Source organism: Chiloscyllium punctatum, chromosome 11 (genome assembly GCF_047496795.1).
Source record: "Chiloscyllium punctatum isolate Juve2018m chromosome 11, sChiPun1.3, whole genome shotgun sequence".
Lineage (NCBI taxonomy): Eukaryota > Metazoa > Chordata > Chondrichthyes > Orectolobiformes > Hemiscylliidae > Chiloscyllium > Chiloscyllium punctatum.
The window spans coordinates 13332340-13351037 of NC_092749.1; positions in this window are offsets into that span (position 1 = coordinate 13332340).

Sequence of the window (18698 nt, forward strand, 5' to 3'; positions counted from 1 at the left end):
ACTGTTGGTAAAAGCAATGACTGCAGATGCTGGAAACCAGACTCTGGATTAGAGTGGTGCTGGAAAAGCACAGCAGGTCAGGCAGCATCCGAGGAGCAGTAAAATCGACGTTTCGGGCAAAAGCCCTTCATCAGGAATACAGGCAGAGTGCCTGAAGGGTGGAGAGATTAAAAAAACTGTTGTGTAATTCAGAACAACACACTTAAGTCTAGTTGGATAGACTGAATTCTGTAGGGATTCGTTATTCTGTTCTTCATGTTTCATTGTGTTAATTTGTGAATAATCTTTTTTGTCTGCTCTGAACCTAGTGGTCAACCTGGGTAACTTACTCCAGGTAATTTTCACCGTACACTTACCGAAACAAATGGCAAAGTTATGGTCTGGGGCTGCCTGCTTAAGAATGTTTTGAGTTGCCTGGCTAAGTCCATTACAAATTGGGCACTGTTTGTGGGATTTTAAACAGCGAGTGGTAGGTGCTAGTGTCTTTATTTCGGGTGTTAGTTTGGTTGGGTAGACAAAGCTTGGGATAGGAATGGCTCTTTCAGTCACCAAAGGTCTTCTGGATGTGGATGCGGTGACTTTGGAAGTTTTGCAAAAAGTGAATAAGATCAAGCTGCAGGAATTAGCAAAGAAGCTGGAATTGGAACTGCCTGCTTCTGTGAGGAAAGGAGAGATAGTTACAGCAGCAGCTCAGCATTTAAACCTGCAGGAGAAACCATCAGAATCTATAGAGATGGCAAGAATTCAATTGCAAGTGAAGCAGCTTGAATTAGAGGCAAGAGATAAGTAAAGGGCAGCAGAAATTAGTTTGAGTTGTAAATAAAAGCAGAAGAGAGGGGAAAAGAGAGAGCAGCAGAACAGCGAGAAAAAGAGAGAGCAGCCGAAGAGACCGATACAGAGAGAGCAGAGAAAGAAAACAAGAGGTTTAGGGTGTAGGTTTGCTCGCTGAGCTGTAGGTTTGATATCCAGACGTTTCATTACCTGGCTAGGTAACATCATCAGTGGCAACCTCCAAGTGAAGCGAAGCTGTTGTCTCCTGCTTTCTACATTTGCCCTGGATGGGGTTCCTGGGGTTTGTGGTGATGTCATTTCCTGTTCGTTTTCTGAGGGGTTGATAGATGGTATCTAGATCTATGTGTTTGTTTATGACGTTGTGGTTGGAGTGCCAGGCCTCTAGGAATTCTCTGGCATGTCTTTGCTGAGCCTGTCCCAGGATAGATGTGTTGTCCCAGTCGAAATGGTGGGTTTTTTTCATCCATGTGTAGGGCTACGAGGGAGACAGGGTCATATCTTTTTGTGGATAGCTGGTGTTCGTGTATCCTGGTGGCTAACTTTCTTCCTGTTTGTCCTACGTAGTGTTTGTGGCAGTCCTTGCATGGAATTTTGTGGATGACGTTGGTTTTGTCCATGGGTTGTACTGGGTCTTTTAAGTTTGTGAGTTTTTGTTTGAGAGTGTTGGTGCGTTTGTGTGCTACGAGGATTCTGAGGGGTCTTAGTAGTCTGGCTGTCATTTCTGAAACTTCTTTGATGTATGGTAAGGTGGTTAGGGTTTCTGGCTGTGTTTGGTCTGCTTGTCATGGTTTGTTCTTGAGGAATCTGCGGACTGTATTTTTTGAGTATCCGTTCTTCTTGAATACGTTGTATAGGTGGTTCTCCTCTGTTTTCCAAAGTTCGTATGTGCTGCAGTGTGAGGTGGCTCGTTGGAATAGTGTTCGGATACAGCTTCGTTTGTGTGTGTTGGGATGGTTGCTGATGTAGTTAAGTATTTGGTCAGTGTTTGTCGGTTTTCTGTATACGCAGGTTTGCAGTTCCCCATTGTCCTTTCTTTCGACTGTGACGTCCAGGAATGCGAGTTTGTTGTCGGTTTCTTCCTCCTTGGTGAACTTTATGCCTGTGAGGGTGTTGTTGAGGATGTTAAATGTCTCTTCTATCTTGTTTTGTTTTGTGATGACAAAGGTGTCATCTACGTAGCGGACCCAGATTTTTGGTTTGTTGGTGGGTAGGGCTGTTTGTTCTAGTCTATTTTAACAGATGGATAAGAGCTTTAAAAATCAAGCAAACTTATGATGCCCTTGGGGAGGTAGTTATTTTGGAGGAATTCAAAGGTTCACTGCCTGAAGTTGTGCAAACTCATGTGGAAGAGCAGAGAGTTAAAACAGCGAGGTTAGCAACTTGGGCGGGCACGGTGTCTCAGTGGTTAGCACTGCTGCCTCACAGCACCAGGGTCCCAGGTTTGATTCTACCTTTGAGCAACTGTCTGTGTGGAGCGTGCACACTCTTCCCCCGTCTGCTTGGTTTTCCTCTGGGTGCTCAGGTTTCCCTCCACAATCTCAGTGAAGATCATAAGGATAACTTACCACCGGGTAAAAAAGAAACCCTTGAGGGGGACAAAGAAGGTAGAAAGCTCTGGTGTTTTCATTGTAATAAAGTGGGCCACACAAAATCACAGTGTTGGTGGGCTAGGAGAAAGCCAGATATACAAAAACCGGACAAGCCGGGAAGTTTTGTTGTACTCGTTAAAAAAAGCACAAAGGAAGTTAGACAACTGCCTCAGAGTGTCCAAGATGATCAGAGGTTGGTTAAGGAGGAAGTGCGAGGTCTGCTTAAAAAATATACATGCAAGGGTAAAGTTTATTCACATAGGCCAGGAGCAGTAGGCAAGGAGGTTACAATATTAAGGGACACAGGATCCTCTCAGTTTGGAATGCTGAAGGATGAGGAGATGTGCATTCCTGAGGGACTATTGTCAGAAAAGGTACTGGTAACAGGATTTCATGGTGAGACAAAACATGCTCAATTATGTAAAACAAGGCTAGAGAGTTCAGTGAAGAGTGGAGAATTTGTGGTAGGAGTACTGGACAAACTCTAAGCTTCAGGAATACAATTTGTCCAGGAATACAATACAATACAATGATAGAGCTGATTCACCAGTAGGCATGCTGTCTACTCTAGTTGAAAAGCCTGTAGAGATGCAGGCAACTGAAGACATGGAGAATGTTAATCCAGTAATTTTCCCTGATTATGTGATTACAAGATCACAGAGGCACAAGCTGATGCATGAGGGATGAAAAGGAAGTTGACATAATGTTATCTGAGATATTTTTCGATCAGATAAATGGACCAGAAAAGGAGCAAATAGATAAACATAGAAATATCTTTAGCTCTGCTACACTTATTGAATTACAGCAGAAAATTAAGGAGTTAAAACAGTTGTATCAAATGCCATTTACAGAAAAGGAGAGTGTGTTGTTACTTAACAATTAATGAAGAAATGAAGACCATTAGACAATCAAGCAGATGAGAAATGGGCAGAGAATCATCAAATTGTTTTTGCCACTTGGGTATAGAAAGGAGGTGCTGCAAGTGGAAGTGGTGGTGGAAGTGGATATAGGAAGGGAAAAGGTTGAGATTCAGAAGGGAGATTACAGAGACTAAGGCAGAAATTTAAAAAGGAGGTCCTCAAGGATAGTAATATCTGGATTACTCCCAGTGCTACGAGCTAGTGAGGGCAGGAATAGGAGGATAGAGCAAATGAATGCGTGGCTGAGGAGCTGGTGTATGGGAGAAGGATTCACATTTTTGGATCATTGGAATCTCTTTTGTGGTAGAAGTGACCTGTACAAGAAGGACAGATTGCACCTAAATTCGAAGGGGACGAATATACTGGCAGGGAAATTTGCTAGAACTGCTTGGGAGGATTTAAACTAGTAAGGTGGGGGGGTGGGACCCAGGGGGATAGTGAGGAAAGAGATCAATCTGACACTGGTACAGTTGAGAACAGAAGTGAATCAAACAGTCAGGGCAGGCAGGACAAGGTAGGACTAATAAATTAAACTGCATTTATTTCAATGCAAGGGGCTTAACAGGGAAGGCAGATGAACTCAGGTCATGGTTAGGAACATGGGACTGGGATATCATAGCAATTACAGAAGATAGTAAGACAATCACAAGTATATCCAGCAGGAAATTCAGGGGAAATGTCTTTCACCAAGAAAATAGTGGAAATGTGGAATTAGTTATTAGTAATGGTCAAGGTGAAAAGTGTAGTGAGTGTAATGAGGTCAACCAGGTGAACCTCATAGTATATGTGTTCCCTGATTGGGGATATTAACCTGGTCCACTCAGGGAGCCCTGGCTGACAGACATGAACAGGAGGGTGAGAGGTTCTGCTCACTCTGAGAGCTGGCTCTGAGGGAGCAGGATCAGTGTCTAGGACTCTCCACGTGTGAATAAAGGGTGACTTGGTGACGGGATACCAGCCTCTATGAAGTTATTTTTAAAAAGTATTGATACTTCGAAGCAGAAGCTAGAACAAACACAGGTTGAAGAATAAAATGAAGGTATTTGGTGAGATGTGAAAGGATGGGATGAGGCATGTGGAACACAGGACCTGGCATGAACTGGGCCAGTTGGGCTGCATGAACTGATGGTGTGCTGTAATGGTGCAGGATTGAGGCATCTCCTTCTGGCGAAGACCTCTTTTCTTATTGGATGCTTTGAGTGTTCTCTTGTCCCGAGTCAATATTCTTCCTCCATTCACTTCAACACTGTTTCTGTGACTTTTGTGTGTGCGAGTTAGTTACCGCACTTAGAAGCTGAGTTGGTACTGCAGAGTAACCCATCCCGCATGCTTTTTGTTTCTGAGGGACAAAATGAGTGCTGAGTCCAAACAAGTCTCGTCTTCTTATGGAGCAGATCAGACTGAAAGAGGACACAGGAGCATGGGAGGTTCAGGTGAAGAGAGTCAAACTGTACATTTCGACAAAGATGGTCAGGGGGAGGTATAACCATGCAGCTTGAGATTATGAAGTCTTCAGGGAGTGAGAGAAAATAAAGACATGGGACTATTTTTGATCCTGCACTTCGAAGGTCTGAGAAAGAATCAATGGAGTCCTTTGATTTTCGAGGTAGGGGGTCAAGGAGCAGGAAGGCAATTTAATTCAAGGAAATGGTGGCTTCCCAGACCTTACCAACCCCACATGGGTTCAGATCTGAATAGAAAGGCCCCTGCTCATCCTTCCCACCCTCATTCAGTTCATGACCACCAAAAGCCAAGGGAAATGCTTGTTCTCAATCTCCCAGCCCCCCTCTCCCCATGACTGCCCATGCCCAGAAAACTAATGCTCCAATCCCGACCTCACCATCAAGCCAGCGGATAAAGGGGGCGCAGTGGTAGTCTGGCACACTGACCTCTACACCGCTGAAGCCAAACGCCAACTCGAGGACACCTCTTCCTACTGCCCCCTCGACCATGACCCCACCCCCCATCACCAAACCATCATCTCCCAGACCATACAGAACGTCATCACCTCAGGAGATCTCCCACCCACAGCTTCCAACCTCATAGTCCGGGAACTCTGCACTGTCCAGTTCTACCTCCTTCCCAAGATCCACAAGCCTGACCACCCTGGCCGAACCATTGTCTCAGCATGCTCTTGCCCCACTGAACTCATTTCTACCTACCTCGACACTGTCCCATCGCCCCTAGTCCAGGAACTCCCCACATACGTTCGAGACACCACCCATGCCCTCCACCTCCTCCAAGACTTCCGTTTCCCCGGCCCCCAACGCCTTATCTTCAGCATGGATATCCAATCCCTCTACACCTCCATCCGCCATGACCAGGGCCTCCAAGCCCTCCGTTTCCTTCTCTCCCAACATCCCCAACAGTACCCCCCCACTGACACTCTCATTCGTTTGGCCGAACTGGTCCTCACCCTTAACAATTCTCCTTTGAATCCTCCCACTTCCTCCAGATCAAAGGGGTAGCCATGGGCACACGTATGGGCCCCAGCTATGCCTGTCTCTTTGTTGGCTACGTAGAGCAGTTGATCTTCCGTAATTACACCAGCACCACTCCCCACCTCTTCCTCCGCTACATTGATGACTGCATTGGCGCCACCTCATGCTCCCACGAGGAGGTTGAGCAATTCATCAACTTCACCAACACATTCCACCCAGACCTTAAATTTACCTGGACCATCTCTGACACCTCCCTCCCCTTCCTGGACCTCTCCATCTCCATTAATGACGACCGACTTGACACTGACATATTTTACAAACTCACCGACTCCCACAGCTACCTGGATTACACCTCTTCCCACTCTACCTCCTGCAAAAATGCCATCCCGTATTCCCAATTCCTCTGCCTCTGTCGGATCTGCTCCCTGGAGGCCCAGTTCCACCACAGAACACACCAGATGGCCTCCTTCTTTAGAGACCACAATTTCCCTTCCCACGTGGTTAAAGATGCCCTCCAATGCATCTCGTCCATATCCCGCACCTCCGCCCTCAGATGCCACCCCTCCAACCGTAACAAGGACAGAACGCCCCTGGTCTCACCTTCCACCCTACCACCCTTCGCATAATCCAAATCATTCGCTGACATTTCCACCACCTCCAAACAGACCCCACCACCAGGGGTATATTTCCCTCCCCACCCCTTTCTGCCTTCCGCAAAGACCGCTCCCTCCGTAACTATCTGGTCAGGTCCACGCTCCCCTACAACCCACCCTCCCATCCTGGCACCTTTCCCTGCCACTGGGGGAATTGCAAAACTTGCACCCACGCCTCCTCTCTCACCTCCATCCAAGGCCCTAAAGGAGCCTTCCACAAACATCAAAGTTTTACCTGCGCATCCACCAATATCATTTATTGTATCCGTTGCTCCCAATGCGGTCTCCTCTACATTGGGGAGACTGGATGCCTCCTAGCAGAGCGCTTTAGGGAACATCTCCGAGACACCCGCACCAATCAACCCCACTGCCCTGTGGCCCAACATTTCAACTCCCCCTCCCACTCTGCCGAGGACATGGAGGTCCTGGGCCTCCTTCACCGCCGCTCCCTCACCACCAGACGCCTGGAGGAAGAACGCCTCATCTTCCGCCTCGGATCACTTCAACCCCAGGGCATCAATGTGGACTTCAACAGTTTCCTCATTTCCCCTTCCCCCACCTCACCCCAGTTCCAAACTTCCAGCTCAGCACTGTCCCCATGACTTGTCCTACCTGCCTATCTTCTTTTCCACCTATCCACTCCACCCTCCCCCCCGACCTATCACCTTCATCCCCTCCCCCACTCACCTATTGTACTCAATGCTACTTTCTCCCCACCCCCACCCTCCTCTCGCTTATCTCTCCACCCTTCAGACTCGCTGAAGGGCTTTTGCCCGAAACATCGATTTTGCTGCTCCTCGGATGCTGCCTGAACTGCTGTGCTCTTCCAGCACTACTAATCTAGAATCTGGTTTCCAGCATCTGCAGTCATTGTTTTTACCTCTCTGGATTAATAGTCTAGCAATAATATCATTAGGCCATCACCTCCCTCTTACAGGCTGCTTTGACTTACACACCATGATTTAAGGTCATCTGCCAAATTTCACCAAACAAAAAAAATCAAAGAACTGCCGATGCTAGAAATCAGAAACAAAAAAATTCTGAAGAAGGGTCACTGGACTGAAACATTGACTCTGCTTTCTCTCCAAGGATTCTGCCAGACCTGCTGAGTTTTTCCAGCAAATTTCTGATTTTAGTGCCAAAATGCATTGTTTGGGTGAATAAATGTCTGAACTGTGAGACTTGATGCGGATGATATTCAGTATCGTCAGAAAGGATAGAGTCAAAAACAAAGACAAAAATTAAATTAAGCGCTGACCAGGGGTTTGTTGCAAAACTCCACATGTAATAATTAAACTTTTAGATGAATACGGGGATTATTGAACCTTCAGGGAGATTTGGGGCTAATGGGCGATGGTCTAAAATGGAATCACTCACTACATCAGAATGGACTCAACACTGAAGTAAATGGAGGAGAGTATTAAACAGGCAGGTAACTCGTTATTGGCTCATCGGGAATATTTATTTGCAGTTTTCAAAAAAAAGCAAAGTTTTTGCACTTATGTCATTTCACTAGTTCCGGAGAAACAAACAAAATTGATCTCACTCATGTTTGAGCTGTAATAGTGTGATTATCACAGCCAGTAAAATCTTGCCCCGACTGCAACATACACATTGCATCATACTTTACGGTGCGTCTAAATGAACGCGACAGATTTTGGTTTTCAAAACTAACAGCAAGTCAAGACATGTATTTTTTCGATGGGTGTGACTGAGCCATTTTATACAAAATGGGTTTACCAGTTTTCAACCAATAACCTGTCAATTTAGACTCCACCCCAGCAACCTTTTTGCAATTAACTCTTTCACTCTGGGGTTACCTCAGGTGAGTGTGTAATTTTCAACTCTCAACAAGGGAGAGGCTCCAACTGAGAAAAGATGCACTGTCAGAGTATGCCTGCTTTGCATATAGGTCATGTCACAGCCAATACTTATTTCCATTGGATAAAGAACAAGGTTTCTATTGTAGAAACAGGGACAGTCAATTTGGACCCTCGACCTTGCTCCATCATCCAATTGTTGATTAGCAGCTCAACTCCATGGTCCTAAATCAGCTTTCCTTCAGAGCTCAATCCAACAAAAATATGAAGTTAAGTGCCTTATTTAACCTTCACCGTATTGACTCAATGATGTGATCATATTTACAGTCCTAGAGATATACAGCATGGAAACAAATCCTTCAATCCAACTTGTCCATGTCAACCAGACATTCTAAATTAATCTAGTCCCATTTGCCAGCATTTGGCCCAAATCCCTCTCAACCCTTCCTATTCAAATACCCATCCAGATGCCTTTTAAATGTTGTAATTCTACCAGCCTCCACCACTTCCTCTGGGAACTCATTCCATACACACACCCACCCCTGCATGAAAACGTTGACGCTTTAGTTCCTTTTAAGTCGTTCCCCTCTCACCTTAAACCTCAGTTCTCAAGGACTGCACTCCTCTACCCTGGGAAAAAAAAATATTGATTATTCATCCTATACATGCCCCACATAATTTTATAAAATTCTATAAAGCTACCTGTCAGCCTTCGATGCTCCAGGAAAACAGCCCCAGCCTATTCAGCCTCTCCCTAAAGCTCAAACTCACCAATCCAGCAACTTCGAGAAAGTTGCCCCTTATGTCCCTTTAAATCTTCCCCCTCTCACCTTAAACCTGTGCCCTCTAGTTTTGGACTCTCCTACCCTCAGATAAAGACCTTGGTTATTCAGCCTATCCATAGCCCTCATGATTTTATAAACCTCTATAAGGTCATCTCTCAGCGTCTGATGGTCCAGGTACAATAGCCCCAGGCTATTCAGCCTCTCCCTCTAGCTCAAACCTACCAATCCAGCAACTTCCACGTTAGTCATTTTTTATGAGAGAGGAGAACAGAGGCCAAGCAAACCTAAGGTGGGGATCAACTAGTTCTTTGAGGAGGTTTGTAAAAGTGGAGAAGTGGTAGAAATAGCAGCAAATTAAGGAAGGAAAATATACCAAACAGAAATTGAATTTTGCAAGTTCCCTTGATATGTAACATGCAATAATCAGAGAAATCTCTTTGCATTCTCTACAATTCTTTACTGGTGTTTTACATGGAGTGAGAATCGAACTATTGAACCCTAAACCAATTTATTCCTATTTGCATATGATCAAGCAGTTAATTACCTCTGTTACACAACAACCCAAAAGCAGTTTACCCACGACACCCATATTAACCTGTCATGTTACAATTCATCGTACCTTGGATTTTTTTGTCAATACATTCACAGGATGTGGGTATAACTGGTCAGGCCCAGAATTTATTGCCCATCCATAATTGTCCAGAGGGCAGTTAAGAGTCAACCACATTGCCGTGGGTCTGGAATCACATGTAGGCCAGACCAGGTCAGGATGGCAGTTTCCTTCCCTAAAGGACATGAGCAAGCCGGATGGGTTTGCCCAACAATTAGCATAGTTTTGTGGTCATTATTCGACTCTTAATTCCAGATTTTTACTGGATTCCATCATCTGCAATAGCAAGGATTATCAGAGAGCAATCTTGGTTAACAGTCCCACGAGAATAGCATGAGGCTATCACCTCCCAGTGTTGAGTGGGAAATAATGCATTCCATCCTCTCTCTCTAAAAGCCTCAAGACCAGTGGTACACGCTGCATGCTCCTTCTCTGAGAACATTCAGTTAAGAACAAGTGGCAGACTATCAGGATTTACAACCAAGAAACAGCACTTTTTAAATCTTTTTATGAATGCCCACCTCCAAATCCCAAATTAAACAATTTCAAAGAATTACAAGCTGCAACAATAATAAAAAAGAAGGATTGAAAAAGAAAGAGGGGTTAAATCAAAGTAGAATTGGGAGGGAGGGGAACTGATACTCCCCAGCACCCCTGCAGTGCCCACCTGAAAACCTGCTCCGGGGAGCATTCATGCTCCCAGTTCTTTCTTGAGCCTATCCTGGGTTATTGTTAAAGGAACCAACATGCACAAGGTTGTCTGAAGTGCACTTTGTTATGTGGAGCCCAGGATGGTGCTGGGTGATTCAGGTACCAGACAATTTTGAATTGCTTCACGCCCGCTTGTCAAATTTCTGTGATGTGTGTCATTGCTAAATTTGCAATTCGTTGATGTAAAAACATCCCTTGCATGCGTTAACTATTTCCTGATGCCTGGCATTAGTCTTTGATTACAGTCTGCCCACAGCTTCCTGCTACCTGACCAGAATGCAGCTGTGCAATCTCATGGAGACCAAAGTCCTTCTCGAAATTGCATTATCCCAGGTGTACCACACACATGGCTTTTACACGATTTGTGCTGGTGACCCAGTGTTAAAGAAAGTACAGTGTTACCTGCGAGACAAAGCATGGCGGGCTGAATGGCCTGCCTTTGTCCTCGTGCTCCTGTGACCCACACACACACCTGGTAGTGATCCTGTGTTACCGTTGACTTACCAACTCAACCCTGCTGCCTCGAAAGAAAGTCTTTCATTTATATAGCGTCCGTTGCAACCCCAAAGTGCCCCAAACCACTTTACAGCCAATGATGTGATTATCCCCTGTCAGGGAGAGCTGTGAGGAACGTGGCAGCCAATGTGTGCACAGCAGGATCCCGATTATAGCAAAGACCAAAATAATAATCATTTAGAGTGATGTTGAATAATTTGTTTTTGAAAAACCCAACATAGGCAAGGTCACCAGGGAAATCTCCATTGTCTGGCTTCAGAATATCTCAATGAGAACTTTTACATCCACTTGAGGACAGATTGAGTCTCAGTTTGGTGTTTCTCCTGAAGGACAACACATCTAACAGTGCGCATGCCCCCAGTACTGCACTGAGACAGTCAACTTCGGACTTCAGAAAAATGATGGTGAGACTTGAACCCTCAGCCTTGTGTTTCAGAGGTGAGCCTGTTTTTCTGTTCTTTTCAATTGTGTTTATGCAAATGATTGCTACCTTCCTCTGGCAAAATATAAAAGCATATTACAAGACAGGGGATAATTAAATTAGCATTTCAAGAACAGTATTAACCTCAAGCAAAATTCCATGAGAAGCAGTCAGATGTCACAGAGAAATATTTAATACATGCTCACATACACCAGGCTGCTTACTCTAGTGTTGAGACTGGCCATGACTGGGCAGGTTCACTCTGCCAATGATGATCCAAGGTTACAGAGGTATGACTTGAGCCAATTCAAAGGTGTGCAACGTGTTATCAACCAACCCCTGCGACATCCAAAGATGACCAAATTCAGAGCAGTCTGTGACCCCATTTCTGAAAGGTACCCAAAGAGCTCCATCGAAACAAAAACAGAAATTTCTGCAAAACCTCAGCAGTTCTGGCAGCATCTGTGAAGAGAAATCAGAGTTAACATTTCAGGTCCAGTGAGCTTTCCTGGACTGATCATGTTATCTCTGATTTCTTTCTACAGATGCTGCCAGGCATGATGAAATTTTCCAGCAATTTAATTTGATTGATTGTAGTCACATGTACCTAAGTACAGTGAAAAGCTTTTGTTTTGTGAGTAGTACAGACAGATCATAGTAAGCAAGGACGTACAGATCACAGGGTACAAAGACCGAGTGAGGCATAAAGGTTACAAAGCACAGGAGGTGCACAAAGTAAGATCAATATTGACAAGATCAACAAATTTGAATTTAGAGAGGTCCATTCATTAGTCTAATAACAGCAGGGAAGAAGCTGTTCTTGAACCTGTTGGTGCGAGTGATCAAGCTTCTGTATCTCCTGCCTGACGAAGAGGTTGGAACAGAGCATTACCAGGGTGGGAGGGGTCTTTTATGATGTTGGCAGTATTTCCGTGGCAATGAGAAATGTAAATGGAGTCTATGGATGGGAGATTGGCTTCCCTGATGGTTTGGACTGTGCACACCACCTTCTGTAGTATTTCTGTTTTTGTTTCTGATTTCCAGCAGCCACAATTCTTTCATTTTTTAAAATCTCCACCGGGAACGCTGGCTGGCAAAGATGATCTTCCTAATATCAGTACGATGTTCAACTGTAGCAAGTGTAGTGATTGTAACCAGCTGAACCCTTATAGAGTATAAGTTCCCTGATTTGGGCTATTAATCTGATCCAATCAGGTGCCCTTGCTGACAGGTATAAACATGAGTGTCAGAGATAGGTATATAAAAGGGAACAGAATCATTAAGATGAATGCTGGTCCCTTGGAAGATGAAACCAGAGAGTTAATACTGGGGAACACTGAGATGACAAAGATGCTGAATCAATACTTTGCCTCAGTATTCACAGTGGAGGACAATCGTACCATTCCTGTTAGAATGGGCAAGTCAGATGCAATAGAAAGGGTAGAACTAAGAACAATCACCATTGTGAGGGAAAAGGTACTCAGCAAACTATTAGGATTGAGGGCAGACAGGTCTCCTAGGCCTGATGGCATACTTCCAAGGGTATTAAAGGAAGTGGCAGCAGAAATGGTGGATCCATTGGTTACTATATTCCAAAATTCCCAGGACACCGGAAAGGTTCCAGTGGATTGGAAAAATGCTAATGCAATGCCCGTATTCAAAAAAGGAGGGAGGCAATATGTGGGAAATCATGGACCAGTTAGTTTAACATCTATAGTTGGGAAAGTGTTAGAATCAAACATCAAGAAAGCAATATCAGGACATTTGGAAAGTCAAAATGTTATCCATCAGAGTAAGCATGAGTTTACAAAGGGCAAATCATGTTTGACTAATTTGCTGGAGCTCTTTGAAGATGTAATACGCAAAGTGGATAATGGGGATGTTGTACATGTAATTTATCTGGATTTTGAGAAGGCATTTGATAAGGTGCCACACAAAAGATTAATTCACAAGGTTAGATCATATGGGATTAGGGGTAACTTATTAGTTTGGGTAGATGATTAAATGGTGGAGTGGACTCGATGGGCCGAATGGCCTTACTTCCACTCTTATGTCTTATGGTCTTATGACTGGCTGATGGACAGAAGACAGAGAGTCGGGATAAAGGAGATATTTTCTGGATGGCAGAAAGATAACTCATGGGATGCACAGGGTTGGGTCCTTGGGCCCTAGCTATTTACAATCTATATTAACAACTTGGATGCAGGGATGGAAGGCTCTGTAGCCAAATTTGCAGATGACACAAAAATATGCAGGACAGTAAATTGCAAAGAGGAAATAAAATCCTTACAACTGCATATAGATAAGTTAGGAAAGTGGGCAGTTCAGAGGATGTTCATGAGATTGATCCCAGAGATGTTGGGTTTGTCATATGAACAGACACTGAACTGTTTAGGTCTACGCTGTCTCGAAATCACAAGAATGAGTGATCAAATTCAGGACGACAAAAGGTCTGGACAAAATAGACATGGAGCTGATGCTTCCTCTTGTGGGACATTCTAAGATAGGACATCATAGTCTTGGGATAAGGGGGTGACAAATTTCAAACAGAGTTGAGGAGAAACTAGTTCGCCCAAAGGGTTGTGAATCTGTGGGAATTCACTGCCCCGAAGTGCGGTGGAAGCTGGATTCAATTTACAGAGGGCTTAGACAGAATTTTAATTGGCAATAGGTTGAAGGATTATAGGGAGGAGGCATAAAAATGGGAGGGAGGAACATATCAGCCCTGATTGAATGGCAGATCAGATTTGATGGGCCGAAAGGCCTAATTCTGCTCCGATACATTATGAATTTATGAAGATTCTGACACTCTGGTAGCTGACTGTAAAGAGGCAGTACTAAAGCCAAGGATTGTTCACGTGTAAATAAAGGGTGAATTGGCAATGGGTTGCCTACCTTGTAGTGTTCTTTAAGCAAGAACCACAACCACAGCCAAACCTGGTGAACAGTAAAGACCTCATGGCACTATATCCAAATAGAGTGAGCATTGCCCTCATAAAACCCTCAACCAACATCACCCAAATCAGATGAGCTTCTTATATATCTCATTGGTGCTTGTGGACGCTTGATTGCAAAGATTAAATGTCACGTTTCCTTTATTTACATCAGCCACTCAATTTGAAAAGTGCTTCTTTGGTTGAAAGTTGCTCTGGGGTGTTCTGAGCTCATGCTATTTCTGTTATTTCCCCCTCAGGGACAGTGAGGATTAACTGTGATGGTCCCCACCTGTGCCCTGAATGAGATGTATTAAGATGTATTTCCCTTTGCCTGGTTTTGAAGAAAGCTGAGTCAAAGAGGAACTCAAAGTCAAGTCTGACTCATTTGTTCAGTTCACTCAGTTGTAAGGCATGCATCCGTTCTTTATTCTATCTTTTCCGTCATATTGGCTGTCAAGTGACTGCAGACAGTAAAGGACAAGTGATCACGGGCGTTCCTCCGCAATGGACAGTCTGTGATGCACCTTGAAAAAAGCAGTAATTGCTGGAGAAACTCAGCAGGTGTTGCAGCAAATATGGAGAAAGAAAGCAGAGCTAATGTTGCACATCTGGTACTCCTTCTTCATTCTGAAACTCAAAACATTAACTGTTTTCTTTACTTCACAGATGTTGCCAGACCTGTTGAGCTTCTCCTGCAATTTCTGTTTTTGTTTCAAATTTCCAGCATCCGGGGTTCTTTGCTTTATATATGTTGTGCACCTTGCATGACAGTGTTCCTTTACAGAACTTAATGGGTAGAACTTAATACTTTTACCTAGTCCCCCTGAGGCAGATTTAGTCATTTGATTGGGTGTGGGTGTGAAGACCTCAGCTTATCTCCCCTCTTCCAGTCAAAGTGTTGCAGTCAGCAACACAAAAATACCAAATTTTAAAGGGAACAACAAGCTATACTGTTTTGAGAAGATTTGTAGCTCAGGTTGAGGTTTTGGATGTAGGTTTGTTTGCTGAGCTGCAAGGTTCATTTCCAGACATTTCATTACCCTACTAGGTAACATCTTCAGTGGGCCTCAGATGAAGTAATGCTGAAAATTCCATGCTTTCTATGTATATGTTTGGGTTTCTTTGGGCTAGTGATGTCATTTCCTGTGGTGATGTTATTTCCTGTGATGAAGTCACTTCCTGTTCCTTTTCTCAGGGGGTGGTAGATGGGGTTTAACTCGATGTGCTTGTTGAAAGAGTTCCAGCAGGAATGCCATACTTCTAGGAATTCTTGTGCATGTCTTTGTTTAGCTTGTCCTAGGATGGATGTATTGTCCCAGTCGAAGTGGTGTCCTTCTTCCTCCATATGTGAGGATACTAGTAAGAGAGGGTCATGTCTTTTTGTGGCTAGTTGGTGTTCATGCATCCTGGTGGCTAGTTTTCACCAACCCAAAAGAAACCCAAACATATAATAGAAAGCAGGAATTATCAGCAGTGCTTCACCTGAGGCCCACTGAAGATGTTACCTAGTAGGGTAACAAAACGTCTGGAAATGAACCTTGCAGCTCAGTGAGCAAACCTACATCCAAAATCTATCCTGTATTGGAAAAGGATGATGATTCATTGGAAAGTACACTCTGATTGGTTGAGGGATGATCATGGAGAATTCATCAAGAACCAGTTACCATTCAACACCACGAAATGTAGGAACAGAAGTAGGCCATTCATTCTATCGAGTCTGCTCTCCTATTCTATGAGATCATGTCTGATCTGACAATCCTCAACTCCACTTTCCTGCCATTCCCCCATAAGCCTTGTTCTCCTACTGATTAAAAAATCTAACTATCTCTGACTTAAACATAATTAACAAACCAGCCTCAACAGCCCTCTGCAGTAATGAATTCCCCAGATTCACTATTAACTGAGAGAGGAGATTTCTCTTCATCTCTGTCTTAAATGACTTCTTATTCTGAGAATGCACCTTCTGGTCTAGACTTTCCTGCATGGGGGAAAACAGCCTTTCCACATCTTCCCTGTCAGGTCCCCTAAGAATCTTGTATGTTTCAGTAAAGTAATTTCTAGTTTGTCTAAACTCCAGTGAGTACATGCCAAATCTACTCAGCCTTATAAGACTGTCCCTCCATATCTGGTATCAGCCCAGTGAATCTTCTCTAAACTGCCTCCCATACCCAGTTTATCTTTCCTTAGATAATGGACCCCAAACTTTTCACAGTATTTTAGCTGTGGTTTGCCCAGTGTCTTGTATCATTTTAGCAAATCCTCCTTACTGTTAGATTCCATTCCCTTTGAAATAAAGGCGACCATTCCATTTGCCTTCCCTATTACTCACCGAACCTACATATCAAATTTTTTGGAATTCATGGACAAGGTCTCTCAAATCCCATATTCTGTAGATTTCTGTAGACCTTCTCAATTTAAATAGTATTCAGCTCCTCTATTCTTCATCAAAGTGCACAACCACATTTTCCCACATTACATTCTATCTGTCTCATTTTTGCCCACTCGCTTAACCTGTCTATATCCCTCAGCAGACTCTGTGTTATCCTCACAACTTGCCTTCCTGCCTATTTTAGTGCCATCTGCAAACTTGGCTATAATATCTTTACTCTCCTCATCCAAATCATAAATCGTTATTGTAAATAATTGTGGTCCCACCTTTGATCGCTATGTCACTCCACTAGTTCACCAAAGATCCTCAGACAGCACATTCTATGTTCTAATTAGATATAGGACAGATGCCAGAGGTAGTTTCTTTACTCAGAGAGTAGCAGGGGTGTGGAACACACTGCCTGCAACAATAGTAGACTCGCCAACTTTAAGGACATTTAAATAGTCATTAGATAAACATATGGATGAAAATGGAATGGTGTAGGATAGACAGGCTTCAGATTGGTTCCACTGGTCAGCACAATATCAAGGGTTGAAGGGCCTGGACTGTGTTGTAATGTTCTATGTTCTATGTTTAAATCCATGACCACTTCCATCTAGAAGGACAAGGGCAGAGATACATGGGAACACCACCACCTTCAAGTTCCCGTCTAAGCCACTCACCATCCTGACTTGTAAATATATCACCATTCTTTCAGTGTCACTGGGTCAAAATCCTGGAATTCCCTCCTTAAAGGCATTGTGGGTCAACCCACAGCACACAGACTACAGCGGTTCAAGAAGGCAGCTCACCCACCTTCTCAAGGGGCAACTAGGGATGGTCAATAAAAGCTGGCCCAGCCAGCGATGCCCACATCCCACAATTGAATAAATAAAATAAATGTTGTCATCCTGAAAATGTCCCCACGATTCCAAATTTCTGTGTTCTGTTAGTTAGCCAATCCTCTATTCATCCTGATATTCTATCTGCAACACTATGGCCTCTTATTTTACTATCTTAAGTAGCATAATGTGTGGCACCTTATCAAACACCTTCTGAAAATCCAAATCTATTATATCTACTGCTTCCCCTTTATTTATTCTGTTTGTTATCTCCTCAACAAATCCACGTAAATCTTCAGGGTTTCTCCTTAAGTGGTAAGTGACTGTGCAAATTGACTATAGTGGGGCTAGTAACACATTGTTATGAAGATGTGGGTGTACTTTAAGAGAGGTAAAAGCAGCAGAACTACTAGACACAGCACCAAGTGTTGTCAATTATGCAACAATGTACGTAACACTTGGTAGAACTTGTTCATTGCCTGGAGACAAAAACAAATACGAATTCAGCCAATCAGTTTAAATTATACTCCGAAAAGTTACCAATTTCCAATCAAGTTTGAATTGAGTATATTGACAATCTTAAAAGCCAATGACACAATCCAAGGTATAGCACGGGGGGAAATTGAACAGTTGAGGGGAGAACTGACAAGTCATAGCATGTAATAGACTGCTTGAAAAAATATCTTTCTTAAAAGTACCTTTTTGAACAGTAACCTGTAACATAGAAATTCCTAACAAGGAGAAAAGAAGACACAGGAAAATCCAAATACAAGAACCTAAAGATGCTTGGTTTTGAGATAAGAAATATTGTTTGGTAAATCTTAATTAGGAGTTTTATTGAACTAGTATTATAGAAGGGAAGGTAAAAGATAGGTTAGAGAGAGAAAGTGTAAATAGTGGTTAGTTAATTATTCTCTGTTATACTTTAAGAAATAAAGTTGTTAATTTTTACTGCACATAGTTCTTGTCCACTCGAATGTTTACAGATTACTGCATGGGATAAATCTTTTCTGTGTTGCTGGTTTTAAATTACGCAGAAGGGTTTACCCTGTGTCGTAACACAGATACTGCACAGAGTTGGGTCTTGCTATGTCTTCCTGCTGCCACACTTACAGTGACTGAGCTTGGGGGTATTTTATTGCAGTCCCATTGACTCAGGCTCCAGTTTTGCCATAAGGAAATTTTCATCCCTAAGCAGAAAGCATATTTTGTGCACAGATAAGAGATAATAAAACATGATCAGGCCATTAATCAGGATATTTCTAACAATGCCCATGAAAGAATTCACTTAATT